The sequence below is a fragment of the Pezoporus occidentalis genome, unplaced genomic scaffold (genome assembly GCF_034315485.1).
Source record: "Pezoporus occidentalis ecotype Australia unplaced genomic scaffold, CSIRO_AGI_Poc_V1 ctg57, whole genome shotgun sequence".
NCBI lineage: Eukaryota > Metazoa > Chordata > Aves > Psittaciformes > Psittacidae > Pezoporus > Pezoporus occidentalis.
The window spans coordinates 5,713,057-5,727,186 of record NW_026915910.1 but is presented as its reverse complement, the minus strand read 5'-3'; the positions used below and the strand labels follow the sequence as shown (position 1 = coordinate 5,727,186).

The 14,130-nt window shown below is 45.6% G+C and overlaps 1 long non-coding RNA gene across 1 annotated transcript; it reads left to right on the top strand.

Moving 5' to 3' along the window:
- Positions 1 to 4,428: 4,428 nt before the first annotated feature.
- Positions 4,429 to 6,260, top strand: LOC134174027 (uncharacterized). Its single transcript, XR_009968475.1, has 2 exons — positions 4,429 to 5,721; positions 6,034 to 6,260. It is a non-coding gene; the product is annotated as an uncharacterized LOC134174027 (long non-coding RNA).
- Positions 6,261 to 14,130: the final 7,870 nt, after the last annotated feature.

Genomic DNA, 14,130 nt, shown 5'->3' with positions numbered 1-14,130 from the left:
AATCCACACCCCAGTGCTGTGTGCTTGCCTCAGCTTAATGTGATTCACAGCCTCCATGTGAAAATGCTGGTGTCGGTCTGAGCAGCCACAGCAGTTTCTTCCCTCTGCTGTGTCGGCACTGCAAACAGCAGTGTAGTGCTTGTAGGCACTGCAAACAGCAGGAGCTGGAGGCTTGAATTAACCTGCGGGTCACCACCTTCCTGAGGTGTTACCTGGAGCAGTCCTGCAAGGTATTGCACATGATGTGTGGGCCCTTGCAGGTGGTACTGGGAGAAGACAGTTCACAGACCTCTTGTACCAGGCTACTTGCATGTTCTCTTTTAACCTTTCTGTTCCCAGTGCTTTCTAGGCTCCAGTCTGGTGGCTACTGGTGTAATACACAGTGGAGCACTTCAGAGCTTTGCTTACCCGTGTGTCCACCACATTTATTCACGTATTTAATGTTGATGATCAGCTTGCTTCCTCTTGGAGGGCCGTATCTGGACTCTGCCCCCTGAAGTCACTGACACCTTGTTTGCAGGTCACCTCATCTTCCTGAGCCGTAAGCACTGTGGCTCTGCAGCCTGACACTGCCTTACACTCTTGCTAACAGCCCTGCTTCTGCTCTTTTGCACATAGCTGTCTGTGCAATAAGCTGGACACTGAGGGCCCCCTTCCCCAAATTCTGGGGTAAATCAATGTGGACACTCTGCCATTTACCAAAATTGAAAGCAAAAGGGAAAAGGAGCTAACTTGCACAGTGTTAATAAGGGAATATATACCTTCAATATTTTGATTGTATTGATCTAACTCTTGAATGTGGCGACTGGTTTAAGTGCACTATTGTCCATGTTGCATATGATATAACTTAAATTGCACTGTACAGCATATTGGCGTCTAATGTATGCTTTGCTAGAGCCTTGGGAAGTGCTGCCATGTACAGGTTTCTGTATGAGGGGAAAACATCTCTGCTAGCACTCCCTTTTTTTTGTAACTGTGTGACACTGAATAGCACTGTGTGATGTGTGCTATGTATCTGTTAACTGCTACAAACTTCAGTGATGAGTGCACTTCTGTCCAGACATCTGGAATTGCTAATTGGACTTGGCTGCTGCATCGGTCTTGATATCATTTTACATGAAATAAGTAACAGGGCTGGGAGTTGCGTGCTATTATTAGATATATGCTGTATGTGTGCAGAGTCCCAGCTGCTGTGGTGTTGAACATATTGCAAAAAGAATCACAAATATGAGAAAAAACTACCATGATTGAAATTGGGGCAGAAAAACAGATACAAAGTGATGTAAAGTTTGCTGTAGATATCTTGAGAACACAGTAGAAATGTCTGTTCAAATTAAAACCTTGAAGACTAAAAAACTCTTTAATTACAGTGCTGAATCTTCTTTATTAGTACTGCCTCTCCTTTCTATTGGAGGGATGTGTGTGTGACTTGGATGTAAGCTCTGCCTGAAACTTGGCATCTTTTCAGCTGACGTGCTCTTTTACAGCTGAACCTATGCCGTGATGGTAGAAGAGGGGTTTGTACTGCAGGGCTGCATGGAAAGGAGAAGGTTGAGACCCTGAGGCTTTGCACGGCTTGCAGAGCTCTGCTCACAGGAATTTGGTCCTTTGACACCAGCTATGCACATGATGGATCAACAATTAGCTAAGACTTTATGCTTGTATTGAACTCTCTAAAGGGAGATGATGTTTTCAATGGGAGAACGGTTCGGAATGAAGCAAAACTTTGCAAGAAGTCCATCAGCAGGCAGGGGGTCATGGTTATCGATGGCTTTTTTAAGGGAGGTGGGGTGCTTTAGTGTAATTGCTAGGTGAAGGAGTGAAAAAAAGGACAAACAGCTCTTGGGAAGCAGAGGCTGTGAACTGTGGAATCTCCTGGATCTCTCCTGGCTGGTGACTCAGGGGCTGTGTACCTCTGGGCTGTCTGTTTGCCTGTGGCATCATTCTTGGTCTCTGCAGCTCCTCTGGAAGGTGAAGAATTCTTGTGGGTTTTGGTATTTCAGCAGATGGAAATGTGTGTGTCTGCGCTGCCCTGCACATGTGCAGTCCTCTATAATAACACAGCGAGGGATACTGAAGGTTTAGATGTAAAAAGATTGATTTCAGTCCCTACTTCAGCAAAGTGCTTGCAAAAGTCCATGCTGAAACAGAGTGGATTTATTTTAAAACATTTTTATCTACTATTAAGAGCAGCCTGATTTCGTGTAATCTTGCTTTTTAGAAGAAAGAAAGTCATGGACCCACATGTTGATATTTCTTTCAATTTAACATTCCTTCTTATGTTTTTATTTGAGCATGGGTCAGAAGGCATCACTAGTCCAACAGTTTAAAAACAAATACAGAAAGGCTCTGGAATATTTAAAAGGATGTAAAGCCATGTGCTGGATTCAGACTACAATTGAGATGACACTCATGAAAACACAATGGCTTTGAGAGCTTGTATGTGTAAACAGGCGGCTCAGGGCAGCTGTGATGGATTTATTCAGCCCATATTATCTGCCTGTAAAACACCATGTTTTGATTCAATGTGTGGAAACACCTGATGGGAAGGAGTGGGGAAGACAGAGGCAGACTCTGCTTGGTGACGGGTCGGTGACTGACTTGAGCTCTAGCCTGGCTTTCCAAGCCTTTCTTTCTTATGTCATCTGGCACTGGCTCTGCCCCATCTTCCCCCTTTGTAACTTGTTTGCCACCTTTGACAAGGCTTTACAGGGTAAGGGACATAATTACCTTCCTACAAAGCAGCCTGGCAGGGAACCCGTGCCCACGTGTCCGCATTTCATGTGGATGAAATATCCATGAGCTCATTTTGTGAAGTGCTGGGTTCTTCTGGCTGGTGGTGACTTTGCAGCATCTAAATCACAGTATCTTGTACGTGCTGTGGCACAAGTAGATCTGGAGGAAGCTAAAACTCAGCAGACTGAGGCCACTGAAAACCCAAGTGTTTTTGCTGTGAAGAGAGCTGTAGGGCTCTCTTCCATGCTGCCAATTGTTCACCCAAGCAGGAAAGTAAACAGTAAGAATGAACTACTGTTGTGCATTAAACGTAACTCAAGGATGCCAGACTATGTTGGGTTGCTCACAGTTTCTCCTGCTGTGTAAATGTCAAGACAAGCCTGTGGCATTTGTGTGTTAGAGCTTGAGATGCTGATCTTTTGATGCGCTGTTGCAAGAGTGTTGCTGATGGCTTTAGATTACTTTATCTGATGCTGCAGGTCATGCTAACTGGGGGGCTTACTCTTAAAGCTCAAAATCTGCTCCCTCAGTATCTTAAAGTACTGGCAGACAGCCTGGACACTGCACAGAAGAGAAGGAAACTTCTTTCTGCTGTAAATATTGGGGGGATTGGACAATTTTTGGCTGCTAATCTAGTAAGCAAAACTTGCTTGGGATAAAACAATTAGGGGGAACAAAAAGACACTGGGGTGGTTGCATAAATTCAGTGTTTGCTTCTGCTAGTTTTTAGGCAGAACGTACTTCTGTTCTTGTTTACACAAAAGGAGTTGAAGTTCTTTCATACTGCTGTTTACCTTTTACCAGATATTGAGCATCGTGGGTCATAGCTGTGCTGTCATAGCACTCCGCTGCAAATGCTAAATGTTTTTCTGCTGCTGTGCAGTGTGCAGGAGATCTCTGCAAATGTGGGATGCTGTAAGAAAAATGTCCATTGAATGGACTGCTTGACTTGCTGTGGTAGAATGCACAGAATCACAGAATGGTTTGCATTTGAAGGGACTTTAAAGCTTACCTACTTCCAGCCCCTGCCATGGGCAGGGACACCTTCCACTAGACCAGGTTTCTCCAAGCCCCATCCAACCTGGCCTTGAACACTGCCAGGGATGGGGCAGCCGCAGCTTCTCTGGGCACCCTGTGCCAGGGCCTCACCACCCTCACAGGGAAGAACTTCTGCCTAAGAGCTCATCCTAATCTCCCCTCTGTCAGGTTAAAGCCATTCCCCCTTGTCCTGTCCCTGCAGGCCCTTGTCAAAAGCCCCTCTCCTGCATTTTTTTGGTCCCTTTATGCACTGGAAGCTGCTCTAAGGTCTCTGCTGAGCCTTCTCTTCTCCAGGCTGAACAAGCCCAGCTCTCTCAGCCTGGTTCCATAGCAGAGGTGCTGCAGCCCTCAGAGCATCCTTGTGGCCTTCTCTGGAGTCAATCCAGCAGCTCCACATCCTTCTTATGCTGGGGCCTCCGGAGCTGGACACAGGACTGCGGGGGGGGGGTCTTACCAGAGTGGAGCAGAGGGGAAGAATCCCCTCCCTTAACCTGCTGGTCACACTGTTGGTGATGCCGCCCAGGACATGGTCGGTTTCTGTGCTCAGGTGCACACTGCTGGGTCATGGTGAGCTTCTTACTGACCAACACCTCTATTTCTTATTTAATCATTTGTTTCAGGGAGAGAACAGCAATCCAGACTTCAGCAGGCTCTGCTTCCTACATTTCCCTAGGTTTGGGAAGGAAAATAAATAAATAAAAGGCCTTCCTGGGAAAAAGGCTTTCTTGCACAGATTCTTAATGGATACTTGCGCAACATCAAATACACAAAGTACCCTGGCTGCCCTGCCAGCAATTGGCGAGGCTGTCATTTCACCATGGGAAAGGCTTTTGCAATGCTGAGTTCAAATGCTGCTGTTCTCCTCCACCTCTTTTTCCTCCTCACTTGTGCCGGTTCATCTGTTTGTGATTCCACATGGTACATTGGATTGGAGAAACTGGTAAGGAGCCCAGCCAAAGGGAAAAGCCCTGCGGCCTGAGTCAGCATCTGCAGTGTTAAACACTGCAATTTAGATGCTTTTAGTAGTTGAGTCATAGTAAAGATGTGTAATGGGCCTTAACGAGCAGTCATCTAAGGCTCTGTCACTGCAACTGTGTCCTCCTGTAGACTGGAAGGATGATTGATTTTTTTATTTCTTTTATTATTATTTTTATAGTTTCTTAGACATTTGACTGGGGTTTGTGAGACCCAAGTCCTGGTCCTACCACTGCCACAGATTGCTGGTGTCATTTGAACCATCATCTGCATCAGTCTTAGCTGAAGAAGTACACTTTCTGAGTTGAGTGCAGGCAAAATTCCCTGTTTTCATGTGCCTCTTTTCTGTTTACTCTTTGGGACAGAAACTGCTTGGCTATTGTATAGTTTTGATCAAAGCTCTAGGCACTGCCCCACCTCTGCACTATCAGTCATTCAGTAAAGCCAAGGTAGAGCTAAGGGGGGAGAAGAGAGAGCATACCTCCATCCTTGCTCACTGCTCATCTTACAGAAAGCCATGTGTTTATGATTGTCAACAGCACTAAAGATATCTGGTCTGCAGAACTACCATACTCTGTGGGCATAAGCTTTGTATCATGCAGAGCAGCAAACCAAAGGGATAGCACGACTCCATAGCAAGAGCTCCGCTGCATCTCCGGGTGTCCTGCAAGGCCAGGAAAAGCTCCTGTGCTCAGCTATCCAGGCACAGCGGGTTGTGGTAGAATAGAACAGGGAGAGTTACAAGAGCACTAGTGGAGCCATTGGTTCCATGGCACTGTGCTGCCTAGGAGAAGATGGATGGTTTTTTGCTGCTGGAGACTCCCAACAGCAGAAGTCATTCTCTGATCCTTGCCCTGGCCCTTTTGGCAGTCCCACCTCAGAGGAGTGCCTCCCCACACAATGTGCAAAGGATGCTCCAGAGCTTGCCAGCTTCTGTGTTTTAATAATCTGCTCCCCTAGAAGAAGGCAATGGTTTGTATGCTGCAATTGCTGTGCTTTTATTGTACCTGAGTGACACCATGCTCAAATTGTTTCTGTTTTGGAACAGCTTGAAGGGGGAAAGAAAAGAAGTAGGATTAACTACTGAAGAAGCAGATCCTTATGGGGCTGGTGTGTGTATTGTTCTCCAAATTGGAAGCATTCTTAAATCTGTAACTCAGCTGCCATTACAGGATGGCACCTCCTGTATGAGTGAGGAAGACAAGGTGCTGTGCTATGAGGACCAAGCTGTCCCCTGTCCCAAGTTAAAATCGACCTTTTGCTGTCCTCTCTCCCTTTCTTCAGCTCCCTGAATTTCTTCCTAATGAGAATGTTGCCTCAACACCTGGCCCAGATCTGACTTTCCCTTCCCTGTCATCACGGCCTTGAGAGGCAGAGCAGCTTTTTGGAACATGTCCTGCTCTCTTCCCCTTGGCTCTTTTAATTTGCATTTCCAATATTCCTCCTTTCGCATGTTTCTGAACTTCAGACTGGCTTTTCTTGTTGGCAGTCTTAGGGACATGGATTAAAAACCCCAAACCAACAAATAAACACAAACCCCAAACAAAAAACCAACAAGAAAACCCAAACCCGCAAAACCTAAAAACCCAGGTACCATGAAAAATGTAAAACATACAAGAGTCTCAGTAGTTTGTAACTCTCCCTCTCTCCTTGGAGTTCTTTTGGGACACAGAATCATAGAATAGTTAAGGTTGGAAGGGACCTTAAGATCACCTAGTTCCAACCCCCCTGCCATGGGCAGGGACACCTCACACTAAACCATCTCACCCAAGGCTTCAACCACCCTGGCCTTGAACACTGCCAGGGATGGAGCATTCACAACCTCCCTGGACAACCCATTCCAGTGCCTCACCACCCTCACAATAAAGAACTTCCTCCTTATATCCAGTCTAAACTTCCCCTGTTTAAGTTTTAACCCGTTACCCCTTGTCCTATCACTACAGTGTCTAATGAAGAGTCCCTCTCCAGCATCCCTATAGGCCCCCTTCAGATACTGGAAGGCTGCTATGAGGTCTCCATGCAGCCTTCTCTTCTCCAGCCTGAACAGCCCCAACTTTCTCAGCCTGTCTTCATACAGGAGGTGCTCCAGTCCCCTGATCATCCTCATGGCCCTTCTCTGGACTTGTTCCAACAGTTCCATGTCCTTTTTATGCTGAGGACACCAGAACTGCACACAATACTCCAGGTGAGGTCTCACGAGAGCAGAGTAGAGGGGCAGGATCACCTCCTTCGATCTGCTGGTCACGTTCCTCTTGATGCAGCCCAGGATACGGTTGGCTTTCTGGGCTGCGAGCACACACTGAAACCAGCTCATGTTCATTTTCTCATCGACCAGCATCTTTTATCATGAACAGAGACTGTGAGCATGATACAGCACAGGTGAGGACTAGTGAGCTACAAGGCCGTGCTGACCACTGAGAAAGACACCCAAAGTGTCTTTGCTGTGCTGATGGGTGCTCATCAGGCAGGAGGGTTAGCGTCAGCTGCTTGCTGGAATGGAATATCCATGCTGCTTAGATGCCATCATCTATCTGGGGTTGCGTAGTCACCCCTTCAGGCTTTTCTGCCTTCCCATGTTGAGGTTTTTCCTCTTGCACCTTGGAGCTGTTACCTATCAGATCTATGACAATCCTACCTCTGTCCTTGCTTTTACCTTTGTTATCTTGCAGGGCTCTGTGCTCTTTCTCACAAGCTGGCAGTCTCCTCGGTTCTCAGAGGCAAGGTTACCCAGCTGGGCTGTATCAGGGAGGCCTTGGAACACAGCTGAACCTGGAGGACAGGGTGGTTTCAGGGCCAGCTTGCTGGAAGCTCTATCTAGCTTGTGTTTGTCCCAGTTTAATGCTCCAAATGGTTGCCTCGGTGCTGGAGGAGGTAACTGGGTTATTAAATCATTCCTGCTTCTTTGTCAGTCTGATGGATCTACCATCCTGGCATGATACTGGTCAAGAAGAGGAATTTATAGAGCCAGGCTAGCAGATAGAGCAAACCCACCACTGCTCCATGCATTATCCTTCCTTAGTGGATAAGGCCATTTGGCTCAACTGCATGTGTAGATCAGGGCCTTGGGGACAACAGGATCTTTCCTTTTTACCTCTCCAGCATGCAAGGTGAGGTCTGTTTGCCCTCACTGCAAGGCTGGATCCATGGTGCCCTTCCTGAGAGCAGCCATGGAGTCATGCTAGAAGCTTTGCTCTTCCCTCTCCTTTGATTTGGTAGCAGACTCTTTAGCCTGGAAAAGTGATTGTTGAGGTGACGGTATGGAGGTCTAAGATATATTGCCATGAAGCAAATAAAGGACAACAGTTTGCCTCACACAAGAATTAAGGTGCACCAGAGGAAATTAACAGGTGGCACTTGAAACAACCACTGGTGCCATTTGGCAGGGTGTGTGGTTCAGCTGGGGAGCTCATGTCCATTGGACGTGGCAGATGCCAAGCATGACATGGGTTCAAAAAGGAGCTAAACAAGGGAAAGAAAAACCTATCAAGGGTTATTTAACACAAAGACATCAGCTGTGACATGAAGTCGTGGAGCAATACGGCATCAGGATGCCAGGGAAGCACAACTCTTAGGTTTTCCTCTGTGTACTGTGCCCTGGCTGGCTGCTGCTGGCCTTTGAGCAGCATGTAGGCATCAGATGACCCTTTAGTTTGTTGAAAATACCACTCAGTCTACAGCAGGTGGAGTGATACTGCTGAAATACCCATAGTTTTCCTTCCCCAAGGGCTTTCAATGCCTTTTTTGAGGCTCTGCAGTCCAACAACAGAGCTCTTTGTGTTTATTTTCTTACTGCGGCTTTCCCTCTTTTAGAGACAGCTGGTTTTGTGAATGGTATTTAACAGTTCTTTCAAACTCAATTAGGCACTTGGGAGCCAGGAGTTGTGAGCACTCAGCTTCTATACCCAGCAAAGGATTTTCCCCACCTGCAGCCTCTGTTACACTATTTTCCCAAGACCTCTATGCTTTGTGAGGTAAGCTTTTAAAACTGGCCATTTTTTAGTGCATGAAGGCCTTGAAATGAGTGGCCAGACCTGCTTTGTTTGCTCTCCTAACTTTGTGACGCTCTGAAACAATTTCATTCATCACTTCCCTTTGGAGGGGGGTGGAATTAATAAACTCAGGCTCTGTCCCACCCCTGAACTCGCTTAAATCTTGTACCTATAACAAATACCATTTTTGGCAGGCTTGACAAAACCTATTTGAAATGGCTGGACAATGAAAATACACTGCTTTTTCCTTCTATTACAAGTGTGTACCAGGGTACTGTGTTTTGTGTCGGGTCTTCTGCTCATGGCCTGTAGCTGTGCCCACGTACAGCCTAGCCGGGCATTCAGTGATGTGATTAATGGCTGTCGCATGTGGTTGAGCCTGCCTCTGATCTCTAGGCTGGGGAGATCTCTGTGTGCAGTGGAGGGTTTTCTTTTGATCACAGAGCTCTGTGAAAGGTTTTTCTCTCAGGAAATTGTTTCTGACACTTTAATGCTGGTCTTTGTCCTGGCTGAAAATTAAGACCTAAAAATAAAGCATACACACATAGTTTTGTGTGACACCTTTTTTCCTTCATTTAGTTCAGCCTGACAGAGTATTTCCTTTAGGTACCTTTAACAAAAGCATTTTAATGTATCAGGATTTCTCTTTGGGCTGCTGAGCTAAAGGTTCCAGCTCAGTGAGCCATATGCTCAGAGGGGCCTGGGATACTTTATGTGTTGTATTTTCATGCTCTGGACTCCTGCCCAGACAATGTCTCCCAAGAGCAGGTTACTGCCATGGGAAAGAGCTGAGTTGGCTAATGCAAGCATGTAAGAATGACCGTGCTGCTCAGAGTGGAGGTATGAGCATCTCCAAGCTTGGTCTCCAGCAACCAGCATCAGTGGATATGTAAGGAGGGAATATAGGAAATGGGATGTTTGCCAGACTCCCTTCAGAAGCAGTTCAATGACTGCTTGAGGCAGAAGTTGTATCTGGATTGTCACGTTTAATACTCACTATGGAGCTATCCTCTGCAAATTGCTTCTTGAATCCATGTTCCCTCTGGGGCTTGGTGATCAAGCACTTGGCTTTCTTGTTTAATTTGGAAAGGCTACAAGTGTACAGCACCCAAAGCTGCAGTCCCAGCAGGCAAACAGCGGCCTGAAGTCATGCAGCTTAACACTGACATGACTTGAACACTTTGGATCTAGCTCAAGAAAATGCTGACTTTTGATTTAAGGGGAATGAAAAAAAATAAGTTGAATGATTTAGGCAAAAGCCCCTTTTTGACCCCAGGACAATTTTAATGCTTTTTTGCTTTTTTAATTTCTTTTTCTTTTTTTCTTTTTTTTTTTTGCTGAGATTGCTCTTTTTGTGGATGGAAAATTCCCAACCTGCTGGAGTTGGCAAGCTCTTGTTTTTAGCTAAAGCATATGCTGATGTACATTTGTATCTTCCTTCAAAAAAAAAACTGAGGATAAATACAGAGCTGAAGGCAGTATGCAGTTCCCTTCTCCCTTCCAACAGTCCCCATATTGCCAGTTTAGGGGGGTGGAAAGTTGTCAGTTCTAGCTCAGCCTGCAGGAATGACAACAAAATTATACTAATTAAAATATGAAGATGTAATTCCAACTCCATCACCTACCCTAGAGGGGACTTTACTGTAAACACGGAAAGATCCCCAAAAGTTGATCTACAGCACTCATTGCCTGAGAAACATCAATTGAGAAGGAATGAAAAGCCTCTTTTTCAATCAAAGGACTGTTAATCTTCAAGAGCAAAGGTTTTAGACTCATCATGCTAGATTATAAAGATTATCTAATAGCTCTTTATGGAAAATGGGTTTCTTAAATGCCTTTTGCCTCTCCCTCGCTCGTAACACGGCGCCTCGTTACCCTCCAGCAAAGGCAAGAAGTTCTTAAGCCGATTTTTCACTGACAATCTGCATGCTGCTGGCTGCTCTGCTCGGTCTGAACAGCTGCAAGAGGTTGGTGAGTCTGTGGGAAAGGTGTCTGCCTGTCTTCAGATGAATCGAACACGCTCCTAGCACTTGATAAATGATTCTGCAGCTGTGGTAGCGGCTCCATTCTGCAGAGATGGCTGGTTTAGATTCCATCTGAAATGCATTTCAACTTGTCTGCCCTGAAGTTTCCCTCCAAGGTCTTCAGCCAAAAGTCAGCTTTGTTTTAGAGTGAAAGTTTCGAGGTTAACTGAGCAGCGCTTCGGAGGTGCGGGATTTAAGAGATTTAAGTCATGAGACCTTGCAGAGTTCATTAAACGCACTGCTACGGTGTGCTGGGTTCAGATGTAACAGTTTTTTCTCTCCTTCGTAGTGGCTGAGGCAGTGCTGTCTTTTTGACTACAGTCTGAGAACAGTGCTGATAATCCACTGATGTTTTTAGCAGGCTTTTTGCAGGTCAGTTCATGGAGGTTGCTCTCTGCAAGACCAATGAAACCCAGTGGTTCCCTGGACTTTGGTGAGCTACGTTGCGCAGTTGTGCCACTACTTCCAGATCTGGCAAGTCACAGATTTTGGAGCATCTGAGTCCCTGTCAGGGAAGCTTTACATTACATTATCAGATAAAACCCGAGTGCTTTTCATAAACCCACTATTTATTCTCTGAATGTTCTCAATAAATAGAATTGGGAAAGTGCCTTCAACTTGGTTACACGGGTTTTCTCCTCTGCTTTGCTTCCTTATGGAAAATGAGCCCAATGAATGGTAGATTGCTTTTGCTTAGCTGAATGTCCCATCAACTGCAGTGGTTATTTCAGATTGGTACAGCAGATGCTGCCAGCTTCAGATGGACCCTGTTTGGTTTGGAAAGTCTTTTCCAATGAAGCCTTCCCTTTCTTATGTGGCTTAAAACCTTGCTGTGTTTTTCAGTATGCTTTACCTCAGGTACACACTGAACAGCCCAGCTATTACCCTGGAAGACCAGGTCCAGATGAACCTGGGTAGAAAAGAACAATTGCATTCATGGCATGAATGGCCATTGTTTTTTGTGCCATGCGATAAATTTGGTGTGAGGCTTTGTCTGAATTTTTAAGATAGTCTGGTTTTCATGTCTCACTGGGCACATTCCTTACACGGTATTGCAACATCTGCTCACCTCAGAGACCTGCGTGAGCTTGTTTTCATACCAGGTTGTGTGGGTTTTAGAAAAGCAGACCATGATTTGCTGGACAAAGAAGATTTACTGTGAACAAACTCTCTTCTACTTGCCTGATCGTAGTTTGGTGTGCTGCTCCTGTTTAGACTGGAAAGTTGTCATGAACTGCACTATTTTCGCATCTTGTTTCTATAGCCTACTTGAAATGCACTGTCAAGACCAGTAAGGGAAGAAGACTGTTGGATGCTGCATGCACCCCAGATACTGTCAGTGGGTTGAGTTCTGCAAAACCAGCTGTGGAGGGTATATAACATTTCCATTCTGCCTTTGGTTTTGGCTGTGGTCACCCACGTTTGTTACAGGATGAATGCATTAGGCCTTTACAGAAGCTGTGAAGAGCAGGGAGATTGGCTGGGGCTTACTGTTTGTGTCCTGAACCTTCCATGTGAGCTCGACTGGAAAACCAGGAACGTCAGCAAAAGAGAAGCAAGTCGCTTTGAATTAGTGCACCTGCCGGCCCCTGAGATCTCTGCATATCCACTCCGAGGTGTGAAAACCCTGCTTAAGGGCAGTCAGGTTGATGTGGGTTTCTTAGCAACATTATGGCCTTTGTACAGGCAAATATCCATGAAAGGTATGTCTTGGCCCCTGATTTTTCCCTGCCTGGCTTGTTAACTATACATGCAAATATATCTCAAATCATTGTTCTTATACCTCTGATGTATCCTTCATCCATTTGTTTGCTTGGATGTGAAGCCGCAGAACAGTGGGTAAATGGGCACGTACAGGAAAGCCTTCAGGGAACAAATGAAGCTGTTTCCTTCCCCAAAATAACAAGCACATCTCTTTCCTAGATCTAGGAATTCCTCCTGGCTGCTTGCAGTGCAGGGCAGGGCTCCTTGAGGATTATGTAATATTCAAAACTTGAATCAATGACCTTATTGATACATTTTGGGGATCAATAACTGTTCCCTTACTGTTTCTTGGATATTTAATCACAAACCGGTCTGTGGGTAACACCAGAACTGGAGGATAGCTTTATAAGTAAACAGAGCTAAATGGCAAAGGCTTCAGAGCTGTAGAAGTAGCAAGTAATGGGGAGAGATTCAGATGCGAAGTATGAAGAGAGGAGGTCTTTAAGCCTCTCTTTTTGCCCTGAGACAGGATCCACTAAAGGTACATCTCTGTTGATGGGGCTTACCTAACCGGCTTAGCAACTGAACCTCTGCTCCTTCTGCAAGTCATCTTTTCCAGGGTTAGAACTAGATGAGATTTAAGGTCCCTTATGACTCAAACCATTCTGTGCTTCTGCGATAATGGTGTCTCATCTCTCTTGTAAAACCCCTCACCATGAAGGGGGAAATTAGCATCATGGATATAACAGAAACCATGCAAAGTACCTGCCATCAGTGCATTAGCAGTATTCATGTGTCTTGCATTGTGGTGGAGGAATACCTGTCTCTAACAGGAGCTGCTCTTGTGGGATTGCTATCCTGTGTCCCAAAAAGATGTTAACTGTAAGAAGGCAGCAGCACAAATCATCTGGGGAGCAGTGAAGGGCTTACCCTGGTAAGTTACAGTGCAAGATGCTGTACACCCCTCTTAGGCAGAGAAATGTGACTGCAATCACTAAGACATGTGCACCCACTGCTGGAGCTAAACCTGCTGCAGAGACTGTGGCTTTCTCTGCCTGGATAAAACATTACCTTTCAGGCAGTGATCTCACACAGGGTGTTGAACAGCCAGTGTGCACCTCCTCAGCCTGTATCAAGGGCTGACATCTGTGTTTTCACTTTGTGGGAACTCACAAAAACTGGAACTTTGCAGGTGAAAGATCTTGAAAACAAGACATCTGTGGTTCACCCAGTGCTTCCCCTCTCACCTAAAGAAAAAGAAAAAAAGATAAGTCACATCTAATTGAACCAGAGCATCAAGCTCATTCTTTCAATTAAAAGAATGACTTCTAAATAACACCTTCCCCATTTATTCTCCTCCAAAGAAATGGTGACACACAGGTTTGGGTGCAAAAGCAATGCCAATCACTCACAGAGGGAAGAGTACAACTGACTTTGATCAGGATGAGGTTCTCCTTTGCCTGCCAACACAATGTGACACCTTCTTGTGCACAAGCACAGCCCATGTCAGATCTGTTGGGGATGATAAACATCAGGGTTAAACCAGTTCAGTGCCACAGGGTAAAGATGTTTCTTCTTCTCACATTCTGTGTGGCTGAGCTGTCATCAAAGTGAAGTTCAGTCTCCCTCCTTGGTGACTCTTTGTGGCTACATTGGCACGTTTG